Source organism: Lepus europaeus, chromosome 1, assembly GCF_033115175.1.
Source record: "Lepus europaeus isolate LE1 chromosome 1, mLepTim1.pri, whole genome shotgun sequence".
Lineage (NCBI taxonomy): Eukaryota > Metazoa > Chordata > Mammalia > Lagomorpha > Leporidae > Lepus > Lepus europaeus.
In genome coordinates, this window is record NC_084827.1 from 70,687,335 (window position 1) to 70,708,730 (window position 21,396).

Consider the following 21,396-nt stretch of genomic DNA (forward strand, 5'->3'; position numbering starts at 1 on the left):
ACCAGCTGCTCTGCTTCCAATCCAGCACCCTGATAATGTTCCTTGGAGAGCTGTAGACGATAGCCCAAGTGATAGGTTCCCTGCCAGAGACATGGGAAGCCTAGATGGAGTTCCAGGTGTCTGGCTTTGGCCATTGCAGCCATCTGGGGCTTAATCCAGCATTTGGAAAGTTCTTTTCTTTCTCTGTCTCTCCTTTTCTCTCTGTCACTCTGGCTTTCAATAAAATGAAATAAATCTTTAAAAAAAGACTTCACTTTGTGTTGCTATATGGGGGCAAACTGTTGAAATCTTTAACTAATATATACTAAACTGATCTTCTGTATATAAAGAGAATTGAAAATGAATCTTGATGTGATTGGAAGGAGAGAGGGAGTGGGAAAGGGGAGGGTTGCGGGTGGGAGGGAAGTTGTGGGAGGGGGGAAGCCATTGTAACCCATAAGCTGTACTTTGGAAATTTATATTCATTAAATAAAAGTTTTAAAAAAAAGACTTGCAACATTCACAACAGCAAAAATATATTAATTGACTTAAGAAAGCTCTGGTGTCCAAAAAGAGAAAACCATGAGACTTTACTGGGGAATTTTAAAAACCACACAGAATATAATCAAATTGATATTAAATAGTTCCAATTCCAACAGGGCAAATATGTTCAATCTTCTTATATTAGTCTAAATTTTAAAAGAACTTATGATGGAAAATTCTAACCAAAATAGTTTTTTCTAAACAAAATGATTTTAAATTCACAATTTAAAAACAATAATTTTGTAAAAAATACTATGATGGGTATCAGTTATTGAAAAGCATATGATGCAAATAAAATATACTATATAAGAATTAAAACTAGAAAATAAACTATATCTCACACAGAAACACATACAGACAGAATTATTTATATTTTGGTCTCCACTTCTTCATTGCACTTTCTTTCTTCAACGAAGGATAATTGGAGTTGTAGACAACATTCCAAAGATATACCTCCCGAGCTCCATGGTGCTGTCATACAGTTAATTTACCTGTTGTCTTACAACACTGCTTAGAGCAGTCCCATCTATTCATTTCTCAGGCCTCTCAGTAGGGCTTTTTCTTGTCTCTTATGACCATACACCCTGTTTCTCTTGCTTTTATACCCACTGCTAATAACTTCTATTCATCTGAACTGTCGAGTTCCCCAGGCCATGACCTTGGCGCACCTCGTTTCTTTTTGTGAACACTGTGTATCATTACTTCTTCTCTCACTCAAATTTTCTGTCAACTTTGCATGTTTATATTAATAAGAAAATGTGTGGAAAATATATACTTAAAAAGAGAAAGCTGACTTATAACTGCAGAAAACAAATTGTATCACAACATCCTTCAAACGTACTACTCTCGCCCTCTCACTATAAAACAGCTTCCTTACATATCAACAGCATTTTTCTATTTTTAGTGCCTACTGCCTCTCAAAATTGTCCTTGAGATTTACACCACTCACCCTTTCCTACCTTTTTTCCAGCTTCTGTGATGAGAGGGCTCCATGCTAAGTACATCATATATTTTGGTCTCAAGTTTTACATTTTTCAAAATTAGGTTTCTTAGTAGGTTGCTTTTATTCACCTATTTAGACAGTTTTTTTTAGCTCTATGAAATCTTTAGAGCAGCAGGGTCAGCATCATCTGAAAGCTTGTTTGAAATAAAAATTATTCAGTCCCATTATAGCACGTCTGAATCTCCAGAGCCAGGACAGCTTCAATAGTTTCTCCTAACAAGCTCTGCAGGTGATCCTGCTGCATGCTACGGTTTGAGAAACATCCCTCAAGGTCAATGATAATCAAAGTATGGGCAATGTCACCTCTAAGTTTGCATAAACACTTATGATTCTTATCGGACCCAAATCTACTGAGTTTCTAGGGAGGGACTGAATATTTTTTTTTTTTTTAACAAACTCTCCAGATGATTCCTGTTCACACTATAGTTAGAGAATCTCTACTACAGAAATTAAGTCCTGGAGAGTGAAAGTCCTGGAACTGCTAAACTGATCTGTCTTAGACTCAGTGGTATGTGGTGGATGCCTCATGGCTTAGTAGTTTGAAGAGTAATAGTTCATTAAGACATTGGAAAGATGAAAGAGAAAACAATACATTTTTAAAAATCCTCATTGTGCAAGAAGTTGAGTGTGAAAGGAAATCAAGAAAGAGAGCTCCCTGATGGCATTAAGAGCTAACAGGTTGAAGATCAACTCTGTTCTGACCCTTTCCCCACTACAGAATGCAGATCAGAAGGAACTCAGTTCTGAAAAGCAGGAGGTCACTGCGGCCTGAGGAACTCCCAACCTCCTGTTATTTCTTCAGGTTGAACAAGGAGTACTTAATATGCTCCCTTTTGTAGTGTTAGTTAAAGGTTGTACCAGTAATTGCTAAGAGTCAAATATGATCCCAAACAAAGGTTAAGCAAAATGCAACTACTTGAAAAGAACAAGTGCTGCTATGGCTTCAAGGTAGATTCACGCCCTGCATTATTAATTCTCCCTTCATAATGCTGCTGACCTTTAGAAGCTGCTGAGCTACTGGGGAAAGGCTTGGCAATTCACCTGAACTCCTGACTAACTGAGCTCTTTCCCCACCACTAAGTCCCAAGCCAAAAACCTTCCCAGCAAGATAGCATCAAGGAATTCTTTTGGCTTCCAGAGCTAAGATATCATTTCTGTTTAGTTCTCCAGAGCACAAACTTCTGACTAGGAAGAATTCTCCATTTTCAGTAGGAAAAATTTTGGCTTTCTCAGGAGCCAAAACAAATATTGAAACAGAAACAGACATATTTGATATAACTCAAGCATTGTTTCTCCCATACATTTATTATTGAACATCTATAATACTAACTCTGAAAAGTTCAAATGTAATAAACTTTGTGTATTTGATGTACTGTAAAAAAATTCAACTCTGCCTTTTAAAAAGGAGCAATAGAAATAGTCACTTTTTATATTTTAAGTTGAAAGATAGTATTGTATAGAAGAAAATTTTTCTAATACCTTCTTCACACTGGAATTTTAATAACTGAAAAATGCAACTATAGCTGAATTAATTTTACAACTTTTCTTCAAAAGAAAAACAAAAGCAGGAATTAGTGAAATGAGGCAGAATAGAAACTGAAAATTATTTTAATTATAATTATTGCTTGGCCATTAAAAATGGTAGTAGATTATTCAAAAAAATAAATGTCTTATCCCCACATATTAATATTCCTGTTTAAATATAAGTTTTAAAAAATATGTTTGTTTTAACTTCTCCATGACTTCGTGATGGTTAGTAACCAATTCTAACACACATATATGACATACAAAATACACAATTTAAAAAAAAAAGAAGTTAACAAAGATATGGACCTTTGATTTGAATCTGTTATTCCTGGATATTCTTTCAGACTCTCTATGTACCAGTAATAATCAATAAGCCCAAGGTACGTTACACTTCATCTTCATAAGTATGCATCATACATCATTTGTGCTCTGCTTCAGCTAGGAGTCCTCTGGCTGAAATTTTTGTATGGAGGAGTAAGGCAATTACTGGACCCAAAGCCAGTCAATGTTTCCATTCATCTACTGAAGAGAGCCTTCTTTTTCTTTAGTCTTTGTAAATAGACTACCCAGCATCTGAAGCAGTCTCCGAATGTTCTCTCTGTGTCACTAGTCAAAAACAGCCCCGCCCACATGTATTTTTAAAAGAAGCTTACTCTAAAGATTCATTCTGCCTGACTGATTAGATTACAGGTACATTCGATCTGAATTAGGGTTTTGTTTTGTGTTTTTCACAATATTTTTATCTCCTGACAGAAGAAAACAAAATCATGTCAGCCATTTTCAGCTTGTCTGGGCAGGAGGTGGGGGTGGGTGAAGTGCCAACCCTTCTGCTAGGAAGAGAAAACCAACTTCATGTTTCCCTCTCCAGTAAAATTATCATTGCTTTGGCCACATGAGAAACATCAATTCATTTTGCTAGCCCTTATCAGTACACTAAAAGCACTCTGGGGATTTAAAGATGTGTAATAGTTGTCTCAAGTCCAGCCCATGCTTCTCAGAAAACACACAGGGTGAGGATCTGTGTGAATGGTCACAATTGAAAAGCTACTGCTGTAGACCCAGTATAGTTCCATGTTGTTATATTTTTCAGAAGAGATGTGTGAGGATACATTGAAGAACTATTTTTTGAAAAAGAAAAGGCTTAAATAGTATTTTGGAAATTGCCTCCCCACAAAATACCACAGCGGGAGGGAGAAGGAGAAGGAGGGACGGAGGAAAGGGGACAAAGGGAGAGGGAAAAAGGGTGGGGGAGGAGGAGGTGGACGGGGCGAGAGGGGCATGGACAGATACATAAATGATAAAGAGAGAAGAAAAAAACAGTAATAACAATCCTTCCAGATGTAAGATTACAGAAGCAAATCCAAAAATAAATGAAATCTACCTAATACATGAACTCCATGCAAGTTGTATTTATTTCTTTTATTCATTGTATCCATTTTATAATCAAAGTCTAAGGTGTAGAAGAACTGAAGCATGTATTTTGCAGATAAATAATTTTTAATACCAAAGGCAGCGGTTGGCATCGTTGCACAACTGGTTAAGCCACTGCCAGTGAATCTGGCATCCCTTTTGAGTGCCAATGAGTGTCAGTTCCAGTCCTAGTAGCTCCACTTCCCATTCACACTCCCTGGAGTTGTCCTAAGTAAGCAGTGCAACATGGCCCAAGAGCCTGGGCCCTTATTACCAACATTGGAGACCTGAAAGGCATACCAGGTTCCTGACTTTGGCTTGGCCCAGCGCCAGCCTTGCAACAATTAGGGGAGTGACCCTGCAGATGGAAAATCTCTCTTTCAAATAAACACATACATCTTTATATAAAAAGGCATACTTCCACTTGCACTCACTGGTTAACCCATTAGTTAAAGCACCTTTCTAGAATGATCTAGGGGAAACCCTAAGGCTAGATGAGGTCCTCTCTTGAGTTTATTCATGGCACCTTGGCTTATCCATTTGGGGCACTTATGAAACTGCATCTGATTGTCCAGTTTTCTGCACCTCTTCCACTAGACCATTTCTTCAATCACTAGATACTAGAGGAACAGAGTGAGAATGACTAGCATGAAATGCCCACTAACTGTGAGATGTAGTAGCTTCCTTTTCAGGAAAGATATTTGTTATTAATTTTCACATTATAAAATTCCTTATTATCTCTTTCCTTTGATTTGGAAATCAATAACAATTGTAAATCAATAACAATATGCTTCTCTCTAGCCTTAGTTTACTCCTTCAGCAAAAATAGAGACTCAGAGACATCCATGTTGATTCAGATTCCAGCAATTGTCTTACTCCTTTTTGCTATAACTACATGCCTGATTCTCAGGTACTTTGTATAGGAATGAACTATATGTAGCCTGCAGTTCTGGCACTCCAAGATCATGGTCTCAATAACTGCTTGGCTTCTGAAAAGGAGCAATTCAACTCCTTGTGGAACAGTGAAGGTGGAAACATTTGTGTGCAGAAGAACATGTGTGTGACAGACGAATGAGGGGTAACAAGCTTTCTTGTTAACAACCCATTCTCAGGATAACCAAACAATCCTACAAGAGTAAGAACTCAACTCCCACAACAAAGGCTTTAACCCCTCTTAAAGGCCCCAATTCCTCCCAACACTGTTACATTGGGAACCAAGCCTCATCAAGAGTTTTGGTGGCAGCAAACCATAGTGGAGACAAATATGAACTTCTATAAAATCACTCAGGACCCAAGAGTAATATAACTGCCATTTGTCTCTTTCTCCCTTTCTTCCTCCCTTCTTAAAAATCATCTCCAAGCCAGCGCCACAGCTCAATAGGCTAATCCTCCACTATGCGGCACCGGCACACCGGGTTCTAGTCCCGGTCGGGGCACTGGATTCTGTCCCAGTTGCCCCTCTTCCAGGCCAGCCCTCTGCTGTGGCCAGGGAGTGCAGTGGAGGATGGCCCAAGTGCTTGGGTCCTGCACCCCATGGGAGACCAGGATAAGCACCTGGCTCCTGCCTTGGGATCAGCACGGTGCACCGGCCGCAGCAGCCATTGGAGGGTGAACCAACGGCAAAGGAAGACCTTTCTTTCTGTCTCTCTCTCTCTCTCACTGTCCACTCTGCCTGTCAAAAAAAAAATCATCTCCAAATATCCATTCTACCTGTCCTCCCACTGATGAGATTCATTGCTTCAATGCTGCTCTGTGTCACTAAATTTAGTTTGTGAAATTCCCTTCATTTGTTCCTTGCAAGAAGGTTGCTTGCATTATGTGGTGGTGCAACAAAGATATAGGGAGTAGAATCAAGAACCACCTTCTCAGAGACAAGTCATAGAAATGGAATTGGTCCAGTCTAAGGAGAAAGACACTGCTTATGTCTTGATTACACTAATACATTAATCGATCTAGAAGATCTGTGACATGATCAGAAGGCAAGAGCCAGCTTTCTCTGATTCCCCCATGTAAATCCTCATTGAAGAAATTGTTTAAGGAAGCATTTGGTTCATACTACTAAATATCTTCATCCTAAAATTGACTTTCTATACTCCGATTGATAGTCACTATACAACATAGTTCATTTTCTTTCCCCAAAATAGCCACCAATAGTGACAGAAAGATCTGAAAATACTGATGTACTTCATGCAGGCTGCAAATCTATTTTTCTTTTCTTTATCAATTTACACTTTAGCACTGTGGTTTATTTGCTAGTCTCTGTGCCCTTGGTTAATGTGAATCTGTACCCAAGAGATGAATCCATTTAATGTGTTTATAAGCATCAAAGTATCTGTGCCCCAAACCTGAGTGCCAAAACTTGTACCTGGGTGAATCCATCAAAGTAAATGGGATGTTATGAGAAATGTGGGCAGCCAGCCAGTTGACTTTGCTGAGTGATAGCCTGACCTTGGCTTTCACCTGCCTTTCAAACTTTCATAGTAAAAATATTCCAAGTATTCAGCCATTATGGTCAGAAGGGTATTTTGCAACAGTACAAACTAATACAGCATTGGACAATGCTCAGACCCTTAGTAAAATCAGATAGTTCAACTTGATAACATGATGAAAATTATAGGAGACTATTTTTGGTAAACAGCAACACCACCAACAATAGTAACAGTAATGATGATATGCAACAACGTGCCATGTAACAATGTTTTGGTTAATGACAGACTGCACATAATAGTGGTCTCCTAAGAGTATAATGAGACTGAGAAACTACAATTACCTGGTAGAGTCACGGCCATCACAGTATTTTAATGAAACACATTGTATTGTGCACCTGGGGATGCTGATGTAAACAAAACTATGTGCTGCCAGTTATAAAAAAGTGTAGCACATATCATTATGTTTTTAATAGTCAGTAGCAATAATTAACTATGTTACTAGTTTAAATATTTATTATATTGTACTCTTAACAATTATATTAAATTTAACAACTATTTATTTTTAAAAAATATTCTGCAGAACACTATTCTCTGTTTTTTGGTTTTTTTTTTTTTCTGACAGGCAGAGTTAGACAGTGAGAGAGAGACAGAGAGAAAGGTCTTCCTTCCTTTGGTTCACTCCTCAGATGGCCGCTACGGTCAGCACACTGCGTCAATCCAAAGCCAGGAGCCAGGTGCTTCCTCCTGGTTTCCCATGCGGGTGCAGGGCCCAAGCACTTAGGCCATCCTCCACTGCCTTCCTGGGCCACAGCAGAGAGCTGGACTGGAAGAGGATCAACCGGGACAGAACCAGCTCCCCAACTGGGACTAGAACCTGGAGTACTGGCGCCACAGGCGGAGGATTAGCCTAGTGAGCCGCAGCAACGGCCAGTATTCTCTGTTTTGCTGGTAGCGGCCTTGCACATCTTGAGCTCTCCACATCTCTGCATAATCTTCTGTGCTTGATCTAACCTTGTGTTGATTTGCTAGGCATAGCACTGGAATCAATCGCATGTCACATATATATATCCCACAAAAATCTTCAAAAAGTTCATAGAAAATATGATTATGAAAAAAGTATGCATGATTTTCAAAACTTTTTGCATTAAAATAAGTATGTCTTTTAATTCCATTTTAACTCAATTTTCCATGAAGTTTTGAAGTACCTTCATATATGTGTGCTGTCATATTTGTTATATATCTAGGCTATATGGTACACACACACAGTTGATTTTACTGAGAGTCTGAGTACTGACCAATGTTATGTGTGTGTGCATGTACCATACAGCCCAGGTATTACTACATACTTATGTATCTATATCAAGCACACACACATACCACATAGCCTAGGCATGTGATAAGCCACACCACCTTGGTTTCTGAAAGTATACCTGTGATGTGTGTCCCACAACAAAATTGCATCACAATGTAGTTTTCAAACAAGGCCCTAGTCAGTAAGGAATATGGGACTGTATCATGCTTGTGAGCCACTGAAGCTACAGTCTTCATATTTTGGATACATAACTATGGCAGGAACAGATTAGCAGGGGTAAGAGAAGTGATACTACAGATCCAAAATTCATCCAAACAGAATTCATTGCACACAAGCCCTTGATGTGCAGAAGTGTTCTGTCTAATGAATAAGTTAAAATACAGTGTTTTAAAGCAAAAAAAAAAAGTTTCATTATGGAGGAATAATAAAAAACCACATGCATGTCTTAAGACAAACAGTTGGATCCTGAGGTATTTCAAGTCATTTTTATCGAATTTCTAAGCTTCCTTGCTACTGTGAGTATATAATGGGGAAGTTTAAAGAATACTGTTCTTCAGGGCCCATGCTGTGGTGTAGTAGGTTAAATCTCTACCTGTGGTGCCAGTATCCTATATGGGCACCCGTGCATGCCCTAGCTGCTCTTCCAATCTAGCTCTCTGCTTGTGGCCTGGGAAAGCAGTGGAGGATGGCCCAAGTGCTTGGTCTGGAGGAGGCTCCTGGCTTCAGATCAGCCTCTCTCTGGCCATTGCAACCATTTGGGGAGTGAACCATTGCAGGGAGGAATTCTCTGTCTCTCTCTCCCTCCCTCCATCTGAGCTCTGCCTCTCATATTAATAGATCTTAAAAAAAAAAAAGTGTTATTCTTGACGGCGCCATGGCTCATTTGGTTAATCCTCCGCCTGTGGCGCCAGCATCCCATATGGGCGCCAGGTTCTAGTCCTGGTTGCTCCTTTTCCAGTCCAGTTCTCTGCTGTGGCCTGAGAGGGCAGTGGGGGATGGCCCAAGGGCTTGGGTGCCTGCACCTGTGTGGGAGACCAGAAAGAAGCACCTGGTTCCTGGCTTTGGATCAGCACAGCACCGGCCCTGGTGACCATTTGGGGAGTGAACCAATGGAAGGAAGACTTTTCTCTCTGTCGCTCTCTCACTGTCTATAACTCTACCTGTCAAATTTAAAAAAAGTGTCACTCTAAAATAAGTTCAAAAGAGTTTTGATTGTACATTATAAAAAGTACTGAGAGAAGTATTATTGCTTATGCATGTATATTTAGTTTTATGCATATATGATGTTCAGCATGGGGATGTATTAGTGGGGGAATCATCTATATGGAATTGAAATTTAGATGAGTAAAAGTTAAACTGCACTAAAGAAAATGAGGCAACTCACTGGACATAATTAAGGATTGGATACATATACAGCATTATTTAAAAGGAATATTTTCTCCATAAATATGTTATAACAGGACCTGACACTGTCTGTGTTGGATAGTTTAAAAAAGAATTCCATAAGGAAACAAATGCTTGACCTGAGCGACTGCATAAAACACTTTGCAGTTCTAGGTTTTTCTGAGTGAATCAACTTACAGGAAAGGCTATTAATTTCCCTGTCATAAGCTTGGGGAAACATAGGCTATCCTATGTAATAGATTGTTAAGGAGCGCACGGTGGCACAGTGCTATAGATTCGTAAAGTCCAGTCACCATCAAGACCTTGGAATTGACGAATGTTTCGAAAATAATGAGTCTACATTGACGATTTGGTCAGTGACCATTTCATCGCCATAAAAGACCAGTTCTGAAATTCTCATGGCTATATAACTCACAGAAGTTTTCCAGCAGTAGTTATTTCATTCTTATTGATGAATGAGCTTAACATCAACACACCCATCCTTCAAGTAAAGGTGCTGGTGGAACAATATGTGAATAAATAAATTGTTGATACTTTGGCTGTACAAATTGTTCACAAAGACAAGGATTATGATGTCAGTATACAACTGGGCTTTACTTCATCCACTATTGAAAGAGGAAAAACAAATACATAATTAATTTACCAATATGTGGTGAGAAAAATTCAATATATTATGTGGGTTAGTAAAGCTTAGAATTTTTATGTTTCTAAATGTTATGACATTTTATTAATGATGTTGATTCTTTAGTCCAGGGGAGAAGGAACAAATGGGAAGAAAGGAAGAGCGTATGATCTGTAGTCAGAAGACAAGCCCCCGTGCCTCCCCGTGGTTTGGAGGTGGAGAGACTGCAGAGCAGCAGGCTACAGGGACGACCTTGCTTCACAGATTGTCACTTGCTTTATCTTCATCTCCCTTTAAGGTAGACAGAACACTCCTTTCTAGCTTTAAGAAGAATTTTGCCCACAAGTGACACTGGAATGCTGGAGTAAATCAAAATAAGCCTTATTGCAACTGTATGATTTTTTAATGCATTATGATTTAGGAAGAGAAAAGGAAGTATCTTTCTCCCCAAGTATATACTACAGCAACTTAGAGAGATACTAGCCTATGTCAGTGATGTCTTTTGAACACAGAAGTTATCTTCTCTTAAAGCCTATTTAACTTTTTAAATAAGGTTTAATCTATTTATTTGACAGAGGGAGGGAGAGAGCAAGTGAGAGAACAAGTTCTCATCTACTGGTTCACTGCCCTAATGCCTACAATGACCAGGACTGGGCAGCAGAAAGCTAAACCTGGGAATCCAATCCAGACCTCCCATGTGGACGGCTGGGATGCAGTTACTTGTTAATCATGTTGTCTCCAAAGGTCCACATTAGGATGTAGCTTGTAGTCAGGGGCTGGAGCAGGGTTTTATAACCAGGTGCTTCAATGTGCAATGCAAGAATTTTAAATACTAGGCCAAATACCTACCTTTTAAAAAGTATTTTCCATTTAGTTCTCATAGAGTTCCCAGATACGGACTTCAGTCTCCAGTCTAATGATTTGGCAAGGTTGCAGCCAATCCAGGTATTGAAGTACTCTATGCCCAGAAGCAAGGGATTTGAGTATGAAATACCGCTACCACACATCTGATTTAGAGATCAGTGTCACAGGTCTTAAGGATATGTTCTGCCAAGGATTTGTATACTACAATTTCTTTTACATCAAAAGCATATAAAAATGGGATATTTGTGATTAAATTAACTTTGTGTCTAGTCTGGGGTATGGACAATGCCAGAACATTGGCGCCTTTATGGAGATGAATATTGCTTTTATAAACCATGATATTTTCTTTGAATAATTTCATTTTTAGCTAGTATAACTTAAATAGAATTATGGATTTTCTCACCATTGTTTCAGATAATTTTACTTTTTTAACCCAATTGTATTATGAAATTTTTCAAACACATAGGGAATTGAGATAAATGCACAGTGAATTGTCTTGTACCAAGTTCCTTGATTCTAGAATTAATACTTCACTATATTTGCTTTATCACATATCTACCAATCTATCCATATTTACCAGCCTCTATTCATCCATGAAACTACTTTTAAGTCCACCCATCCATTGATCTCTATTAATTTTGGATATATATTTGGTTAACTTGAACATTCCAAGATAACTTGTAATAATTTTGGATATGCTCCAAGAATTCTGTGAACCTTACTTCTTGACACCCCAATATATATAACATTAACTATATTTTACTATGAGTATTTGTTTTAATTTTAAGGATAAATGTCACTGAAATTCAGTAATGTGCATAATCTCAAATGACTCAGCTATCACTTTTCATTTGCCCTTGATATTTGTTTCTTTCAAAATTCAGCAAATGCCTCTAGTGCTATGACTCTTACCACACACTATGATATATATATTCATGGGACTTTATCCTTCATTGCTCTCTTTACCTACATCTTTATTCATTTTCTCAGTGTTGACTCTATGGTTCAACATTTTTTTTTGCATATCCAGAGTGAAAAAATCCAATTATTAAACTCTCATTAATCCTTCTATTTCATAAGGCACACATCGATTTGTACTTTTGAATGTTTCTGTACATTCTTCAAAGTTTAGCCAACTCTCAGAGAGATCTTTGTGCTCAGAAGCAGGGGATTTGAATAGGATAGGTTGCTACTGTGCATCTGTTTGATAGTAGATTACTGTCATGTGACTTTAGGAAGTCCCCTGCCAAGGACTTGCACATTTTAATTCCTTTGCTATTAAAAGCACATTAAAATTGGCTCCTCTTATTCATTGTTAATGGCAAGTCAACACAACAGTAGATAGACCATTCAAAGTATTGAGCACTTTGCAGGGCAGGATGTAACAAGATTTTTCCCTTCCTGCTGCTCTCTGGTCTCACGGCTGCTACTCCATATCTGTACCCTCTCCTCCCTCTTGCACACACACCCTTACATTCTCATTCTCAAATTCTCTTTTTGCCAATTGCCATAGTTAAGAATGAGTCAATACTGGTTCAATTCTCAGACCTAGCTTATCTTTTTCACTTTAAACTCCATGGGCTACCTGACACAGAAAGATAAATCATATTTAAAACTTTCAAAGTGAAAAAGATGTGAGTATATATGTATACTTTTAAAGGAAGCTTACTTAAATGCTTCTAAATCTTCATTTAGAAATAACACCAATATTCCCAGAATTCTAGAAAAGATTAAACTCAGTTTTTCTTATCTTGAAGCAGAAACATTAGCACAAAAATTGCATCAGCCAAAATCTCTTCAAATGTTATTAAAAGCTATTGTTGTATAAACTTTAATGGTGTTTGCATACCAGTATTAGGACCCATAATAACTCTTTCTCAGCATATTTTATTATAAAAATAAAACATCGGGGGATGTTTCCTCCTACTATGATGAAAAAGAGTAAATACATATAAATTAGGTAGCTCAAAGACTATGATTTAAAACTTAACAGTTCATTTATTACTGCTAATGCAAAAGTTTCCCTAATATACAGAAACCTAACAACAGCATGCATAAAAATTACATAAATACATTATCCTGTGGACGAAAATAAAGGCATTGAAGAAACAACAAATAGAGAAAATGTTTCATTAACTGCAATGTATCATTTCCTATCATTTCGACTAATACTTTAATCACAAATTGCAAATGTGGCTACAGGCAAAAGAGAAGCAGCTATAATGTAATTATACTTGGAAACCATAGCCAGTTGTTCTTTAGGTTTTTTAAAAATTCTTTTTTGCAGCTATTGTAGCCCTAGGTACAACAGTATGAGAGAACAGAGAGCAAGGGCATTTCTGTTGCCATTCTTAGCAAAGAAAGAGAGCCAGAAAGGAGGACTGACCAATTTAACAATGTTCTTTGCTTGCTGAGATCAATCGATCTTTAATCCACCAAGTGTAGTACTGCTTACATGCTTGAAATGAAAAGCATTTCATCTAACAATGGGATGCCTTTTCTCACTGGACTTCGATGCAGAAAGGTCACCAGTGTAACCTGCACACATTCCAAGATGCTAATGTACACTGAAAGGAATTTTTAATATAAATCAGCACATACAGATAAGGATCCTTTCTCTTATAACCTCCTTTTTTCTTTGCAATGCATGTTTATTATTTGCTATTTGAATATATGATGAGAGATATGCATTCTAATACCATGGGCAAATTATCTTTCTGCTTTTGACATAGCTCGTGCTAATTCCTTTTTTGTAAGACAGCAAAATAAAGAATTCCTGGGTGATATGAGAACAGCAGTGGTTAAAGGCCTGGGTGTTACTGTAGACAGACCCTAGGCCTGCTCCACCACTTTCCTGACTTAGTGACTAAATTCCTGAAGTCTTGTCATCCTTATTCACAGGGTTTATAGAAGTCTAAATTTCAGAGTGTTATGAGGTTTAAATGAGGTAAAGCAATTTTAAGCCCTTAACACATAACCAGTCATGTTATGGACATGCATAGCAAGATAGCTATTTTGACACTAGCTATTATGAAATGCAGGCATCACAACACAGTGGGTAAGGAACACTACTGAGAAACTGAATTTTACATAATTATGAGAAATACTTATAATTTTGGACAACAGTAACTTCTAAGAAAACAATACTAAAGGGAAATAATCTAGAGGATAAATTAGCAATTAACAAAATAAGGTTTTAAACCAATCTCTTTACTCTAATGACTACCTACCAGACTCAATTCAATCCACTTCTATATGACTGTTCGATATATTAGTTTATAAACTGCATATTTTAACTCACACATTTCCTTACCCATAAATTCATTTCAGTAGTATTTTTTTGGATACAACATTCTAACATACTTAATCTTTTTTTTTTAAATTAAAGACATTTATTTATTTGAGAAGTAGAATTGTAGAAGGAGAGAAGGAGAGACAGAAAAGTCTTCCAACTGCTGGTTCAATCCCCAAATGGCTGTAATGACTGGAGCTGGGCTGATCTGAAGCCATGAGCCAGGAGCTTCTTCCCAGTCTCCCAGGTGGGTGCAAGCACTCAAGCACTTAGGCCATCTTGTACTGCTTTCCCAGGCCATTGGCAGAGAGCTAGATTGGAAGAAGGGCAGCCATAACATGAATGGACACCCCTATGGTATGGCAGCACTGCAGGCAGTGGTTTAGCCCACTATGTCACAGAGCTATCCCCAATATACTTCATCAAACACACACAAAAAAATCACTTACTTCTCTCTTCACTGCTAAATCAAAAGCTAGTTATGTCTTATTTTGTATCATAAGTCATTAGCATAAATAGTTCATTAAAGATAGACTCTTGTGCTGCTAATTAAAAGTGCAAGAAACTTTGCTTGATGCCTAAAGGTCTGACAAGTTAGAATATGAGGTCATGTTTTGACTTACTGAGTTTACTCAGAGATTATAAGCAAAACAATAATTGGGTTTCTGAAAGACAATGAAGTACTTATAAGTTGACAGATCTTCACCACTGAATTAGTTTAATAGAAACAAATCAGAGTGCTACAGAGAACAGTTATGTTATGAAAGTAATTTGCATTTTGTCACCAAAAATTAATAGAGTATATTACTAACAGCCAAGATTACATAGAAACTACATAGCATTTTTCAGCAAATTGATGTAGATACTCCTTTCTATGAGTTTTTTTTTTTAAGATATGTTTGTTTATTTGAAAGGCCAAGTTAGAGAAAGAGAGAGACAAACAGACATTCCTTCCACTGGGTACTCCCCAAATGGCCACAATAGCCAGGGCTGGGCCAGGCCAAAGCCAGGAGCCAGGAGCTTCTACCACGTCTCCCACATCAGTGCAGGGGCCCAAGCACATGGGGCATCTTCTGCTGGTTTCCTAGGTGCATTGGCAGGGAGCTGGATCAGAAATGGAGCAGCCAGGACTTGAACCGGCACCCATACGAGACATCAGTATCACAGGCAGTGGTTTAACCTGCTACACCATGACACCGGCCCCTTTCTGTGAATTCTTTACTAGAATCACATAATAGTGATATATATTTTGTTTGCAATGGAGAAATGATCACAACCAAATGTCATATTCATATATATTTAACAAACTACATTTTTAAATACTGACAGATTAAGAGTCAATATGGATATTGTCCCTTTCCTCACCTCAGACTAAGTTAAACTCAGAGCAAAGAGTAAACACTTAAGAATAACCTTTAATCATCAAACCTTTCAAAAATTGTATCATCTACTTTAGATATAATGTAGTAAACAGTTTTTAAGAATGAATACTTATTTGGACATTGGAAAATACCTCAAACAACATGACAATAAATAATCATCAGCTAAAATAGCTAGTATAGGGGCCGGCGCTTTGGCACAGTAGGTTAAAGCCCTGTCCTGAAGCGCCGGCATCCCATTTGGATGCTGGTTCTAGTCCCGGCTGCTCCTCTTCTGATCCAGCTCTCTGCTATGGCCTGGGAAAGCAGTAGAAGATGGCCCAAGTGCTTGGGCCCCTGCACCCACGTGGGAGGCCCGGAAGAAGCTCCTGACTCCTGGCTTTGGATCGGCACAGCTCTGGCTGTTGCAGCCATCTGGGGAGTGAACCAGCAGATGGAAGACCTCTCTGTCTCTACCCCTCTCTGTAACTCTTTCAAATAAATAAAAAATAAAAATCTTAAAAAATTAGCTAGCATATAGAAAATCAACCAATGTCGACCTTCAGTAGATATTACTTCTTAACCACTAGAATTTCAAGAAATGCAAATCTCTATATTAAAGTTTTTCATTGATTCTAATTTGTGAATTGAAAAATAGCACTATCATTGCACTTTAGAAATTAGTTAATAGTCTAAATCAGATTTTAAGCATATACAATATTTGATTCTTATATAGGAGAGGAAAGAGAAGTGTGTCTGTAGGAGTATTTATGTTACTGAAGATTTTTTTGCCCAAACCAGGAAATAATGTATGAAATAAGAAATGTATTTTGACAACGAGCCTGAAACAAATGTGTCTCAAAATTTGTGCATGCTATTAGTAAAATCATAATAGATTGAAAGTGGATATCATCTCCTATTCCCAAACAATACCTGAAAGGACACTTGCTTCACATTTAGGTAGGCTGTGGCACATTCTAAGAAAATTTTAAGGAAACTTAGGTAATGTGAGATTCCAGGCAGGTTATTCCCTAGGTGAGATGGGTAACAAACCTTCGTGATTCTAACCACCAAATGCATGAATCAGTCTTATGAAAGGGCCTATTTTCCCTTTCTATATGCCCTCTCCCTTTCTATAAATATAAAATGTAAGAAATATAGCTTTCTAATAGTTGAAAGTGAGAGTCATGGAGGGTGCATTTCATTAGTTTTGATTATACTTTCAGAAAAGTATACACAAGCAAAAACAAGATCAATTTATTAATCCTAGTCATTTAAGTAGGATAAAGCAAAGATAAAACCCTCTTCTTGCAGAACAACCTAATGCATCTATAGAAAATTTTCAAGAACTATTATATGAGTATAGTAAGGTATGAGTATATCTGCTTAATATAGCAAAAGTTAGTTTTATGATAGGTATATTTTAAATCTATTAATATAATACACATGCAAAGTATAATTTGGTGTGAGCATTGAGGCACAGTGAGTGAAGCTGCCACGTGACACGCCTATACCCCATATCAGAACGACTGGTTCAAATCCCAGCCACTTTGCACTATTGATCCAGGCTCCTGTAAATGAGTCTGGGAGTCATGAGATGATGGCCCAAGTGCAGGGACCCCAGCCATTCATGTAAGAGACCCAGTTGGAGTTCTGGGCTACTGGCTGTGCTAAGCCTAGCACTGGATGCTGTAGGCATTTGGGGAATAAATCACTGGATAGAAGATATCAGTTGCATTTCTCTCTCTGTCTCTCTTGCCATAACTCTGTCTTCCATATATATAATATATGTATATATTATATGTATGTGAAGAGAGAGAGAGAGTGAGAATCATTAAGCTGTGACTTGGGATACCTGCAACCCATATCAGAATATCAGTCTGAGACCTGGTCACTTTGGTTCCAATACAGCTTTCTGTTAATGCCTCCTGGAAGCAGGGAATGATGCTTATATTACTTGGACCCCTGCGCTGCATGTAGGAGACCTGGATAGAGTCCCTGGATCCTGGCTTTGGTCTGGCAAAACCCTGGTTACTTTGGCATGTGGGGAATAAATCAGCAGATGGAAGATTCTCTCATTTTCTATCTCTCTCTCCTGCTCCCATTCCCTGTGTCACCCTGCCTTTCAAATAAATAAATCTTAAAATGAAAGGATCATTTATAATACCATTAAATATGACTATTTAGGAATAATTTTAATGAGATATGTAGAATATCTGATCACTGAAACTAATATTCACCGAGAAAAAAGTAATAGAGAAAAAGACATGGAAAGATTCACCATATTACTAATTGGGAAGATCTGATATTAAAATATAGTTTCTCCTCTTATTGATCTATAAATTCACCTCAACTCTATCAATACCAGGCTTTTTGTACCAATTGACAAGTTGGTCCTAAAATTTAGTTATTTATATAAGAAACAGACACAGAGAGAGATGGAGTCAGAGAGAGACAGACAATGTGTTCCCATCCGATAGTTTACTACCAAAAATGGACCGTGGTCCAAGCTTAAACCAGGAGCTAGGAACTCAATCCAGGTCTATCATCTGGGATGCAGGAATCCAGTTACCTAAGCCATTTCTCCATTCTCTAAGGGCTGGTATTGGCAGGAAGCTGGAGTCAGGAGCTAGAGTTAGGTATCAAAGCCAAGTATTCTAATGTAGGATGCAGGCATCTAACATTAAATTTTATTTTTAAATTCAGTCTCACCAATTTTGAAAGTGAAAAATAAATCATAAGGACTCATATTTCCTGTTTCAAAACTTGTTAAAGCTACAATAATCAAGACAATATGATACTGAGGAAAAGACAGGTACATAAATGAATCAAATAGAACACAATGCCAAAAACTAACCTACACATAAGTGGCTAATTGATTTTTAACATAAATTTTAAAGGAAATTGATGGGAAAAAGATAATCTTTCAACAAATGATGCTGGGATATTTGATTATTCACACAAAGTAATAATCTGTATTCATATTCTCATGTTCCATAAAATAACATCTATTGAAAGGTTTTAGACTTAAACAGAAGATCTAAACTAGAAAAATGTTAAAAGGAATCATAAAATGTCATAGTGACCTTGAACAATGTAAATGCTTTATATGTAATATGATGATGGTTATCTAACTATATATATTTGCCAAAACTAACCAAATTGCATATTTGAGGTTGTACTATTTTATTATATAAAAATTATAACTCAATATTGTTAACTGAACATAATAAAAATTAGTTTGGATGCTTAAAAACGTAACCTTTGCATTTGGGTGCAAATTTGGATGCCTTTGGGTGCAAAGGTTACGATGTCGATTTGGTTGCCCACAACCATATTGGAGTGCCTTGGTTTGAGAACAGATTCAGCTTCCTGTTAATGCAGAACCAGGGAGGCTGCAGGGTTGATTCAAGGACTTCACTACCTACCACTCACATGGGAGACCTGGATCGAGTTCCGAACTCTCAGCTTCCGCCTGCCCCAGTACTCTACCTTGCAGGCATCTGGGGATTGAATCAGCAGACTGAAGACCTTTCTGACTTTCAAATAAATAAAAGATGAGTAAATATTGAAAAACAAACAAAAACAGATAATTCTGTCATTTACAGCAAAATGGATACATGAACCCAGAATACATTTATGTTAAGTGAAATGAGTGAGACACAGAGAAATTTTCATGTCACTTATGTGGAATCTAAAAACATGGAACTCTTGGAAATGGAAAGTGGAATGGTGACTGCAAGAGCTGGGAAGGGGGAGTGGCTAGGGAAAGGGAGATGTTGGTCAATAAGTTGTAAAGTTACAATGAGGTAGGAGGGGTTCCATCGCATATCAGGGTGACTACAGCTGTAATAATGAATATGTCAAAAGGGCTAAAAGATTTTAAATGTCCTCATTCCAATGAAAGAATAAATATTTGAGATTATGGACATTTTAATTACTTTGCCTTGACACTGCACATTGTATACCTCTACCAAAACTGTTTTATTCTTTCAACTAAAAATAAAATTAAAAAAGGAAAAAATGTGTAATCAACTCATCATAAAATGCATATACTTAGAAAACTACAAAAACAAGAAAAGTGAGAAAGAATTGTATTGTAAAAGTCTAACGTGATTGTTTTTTAAACTCTCTTATAAAGAATATGCTACAAGTTGGCAGGATTCATATATGTTTTGAAAGTTATTAAAATAACTGCAGCGCCAGCACCCTGGGTCCTGGTTGAGGCACCAGATTCTGTCCCAGTTGCTCCTCTTCCAGTCCAGCTCTCTGCTGTGGCCCGGGAAGGCAGTGGAGGATGGCCCAAGTGCTTGGGCCTTGCACCCACATGGGAGACCAGGAGGAACCACCTGGCTCCTGGCTTTGGATCACCACAGCGTGCCGGCCGCAGCGGCCATTGGTGGTGAACCAATGGCAAAGGAAGACCTTTCTCTCTGTCTCTCTCTCTAACTCTCTGTCTAACTCTGCCTGTCCAAAAAAAAAAAAAAGTCAAGGGATAGTTATTTAAAGAATAATAATAATAAAATAAAATGATCCAGTTGATTGGTAGTTAATATAAATTCGCCATAAACAAGAGTCAATTTGTTAAGTCAACAACAGAAGTCACTGTGCACTTACTCCCCATGTAGGATCTCTGCCCTTAATGTGTTGTACAATGTGAATTAATGCTACAACTAGTACTCAAATAGTACTTTACACTTTGTGTTTCTGTGTAGGTGCAAACTATTGAAATCTTTACTTAATATATACTAAATTGATCTTCTGTATATAAAGATAATTGAAAATGATCTTGATGTGAATGGAATGGGAGAGGGAGCAGGAGATGGGAGGGTTGCAGGTAGGAGGGAAGTTATGGGGGTGGGGAAGCCACTGTAATTCATAAGCTGTACTTTGGAAATTTATATTTGTTAAATAAAAGTTAAAAAAATCTTTTTAAAGAAGATTTATTTATTTGAAAGTCAGAGTTACACAGAGAGAAGAGAGGCAGAGAGAGAGAGAGAGAGAGAGAGAGAGAGAGAGAGAAACGTCTTCCATTCACTGGTTCACTCCCTAGACGGCTGCAACAGCCGGATCTACGCCGATACGAAGCCAGGAGCCAGGAACCTCTTCCGGGTCTTCCATGCGGGTGCAGGGGCCCAAGGACTTGGACCATCCTCTACTGCTTTCTCAGTCAATAGCAGAAGAGCTGGATCAGAAGTGGAGCAGCCAGGTCTCGAACCAGCACCCACATTGGATGCCAGCGCTTCGGGCAGGGTGTTAACCCATTGCGCCACAGTGCAGGCCCCAACTCTGTTCCTCTTTTAAACAACCTTCTCACTCCATCTCAAAGCAAAATTTATTACTGAAAAGAGTAATACTATATAAATATAATAATAACAAAGTTACTGAAAGGGCATATATGAAAATTCAAATTCAATATCAAACAAAAATCATTGCTGGGTCAGAATTCATGAATTTGAAAACTCCACCTTACTCTTTAGACATCTTGGCATTTTAAACTATTTCATATGTACATATTCTTCCTTTATAAATCATAAAGCATAGCAATAATTTTTCATACTTAACTTTATAATGCTTTTAGATATCCAATGTTTTTGCAGTATTATAGTCTGTGAATAGTCTGTGAGTCACTGGATAAAAATATTAATTTATT

At 37.8% G+C, this 21,396-nt stretch overlaps 1 protein-coding gene across 2 annotated transcripts in view; it reads right to left on the reverse strand.

Annotated features, from left to right (window-relative positions):
• DPP10 (dipeptidyl peptidase like 10) overlaps nt 1–21,396 on the reverse strand; it is a 791,529-nt gene that overhangs the window by 658,387 nt on the left and 111,746 nt on the right. The gene's annotated exons all lie outside the window — the stretch shown is intronic.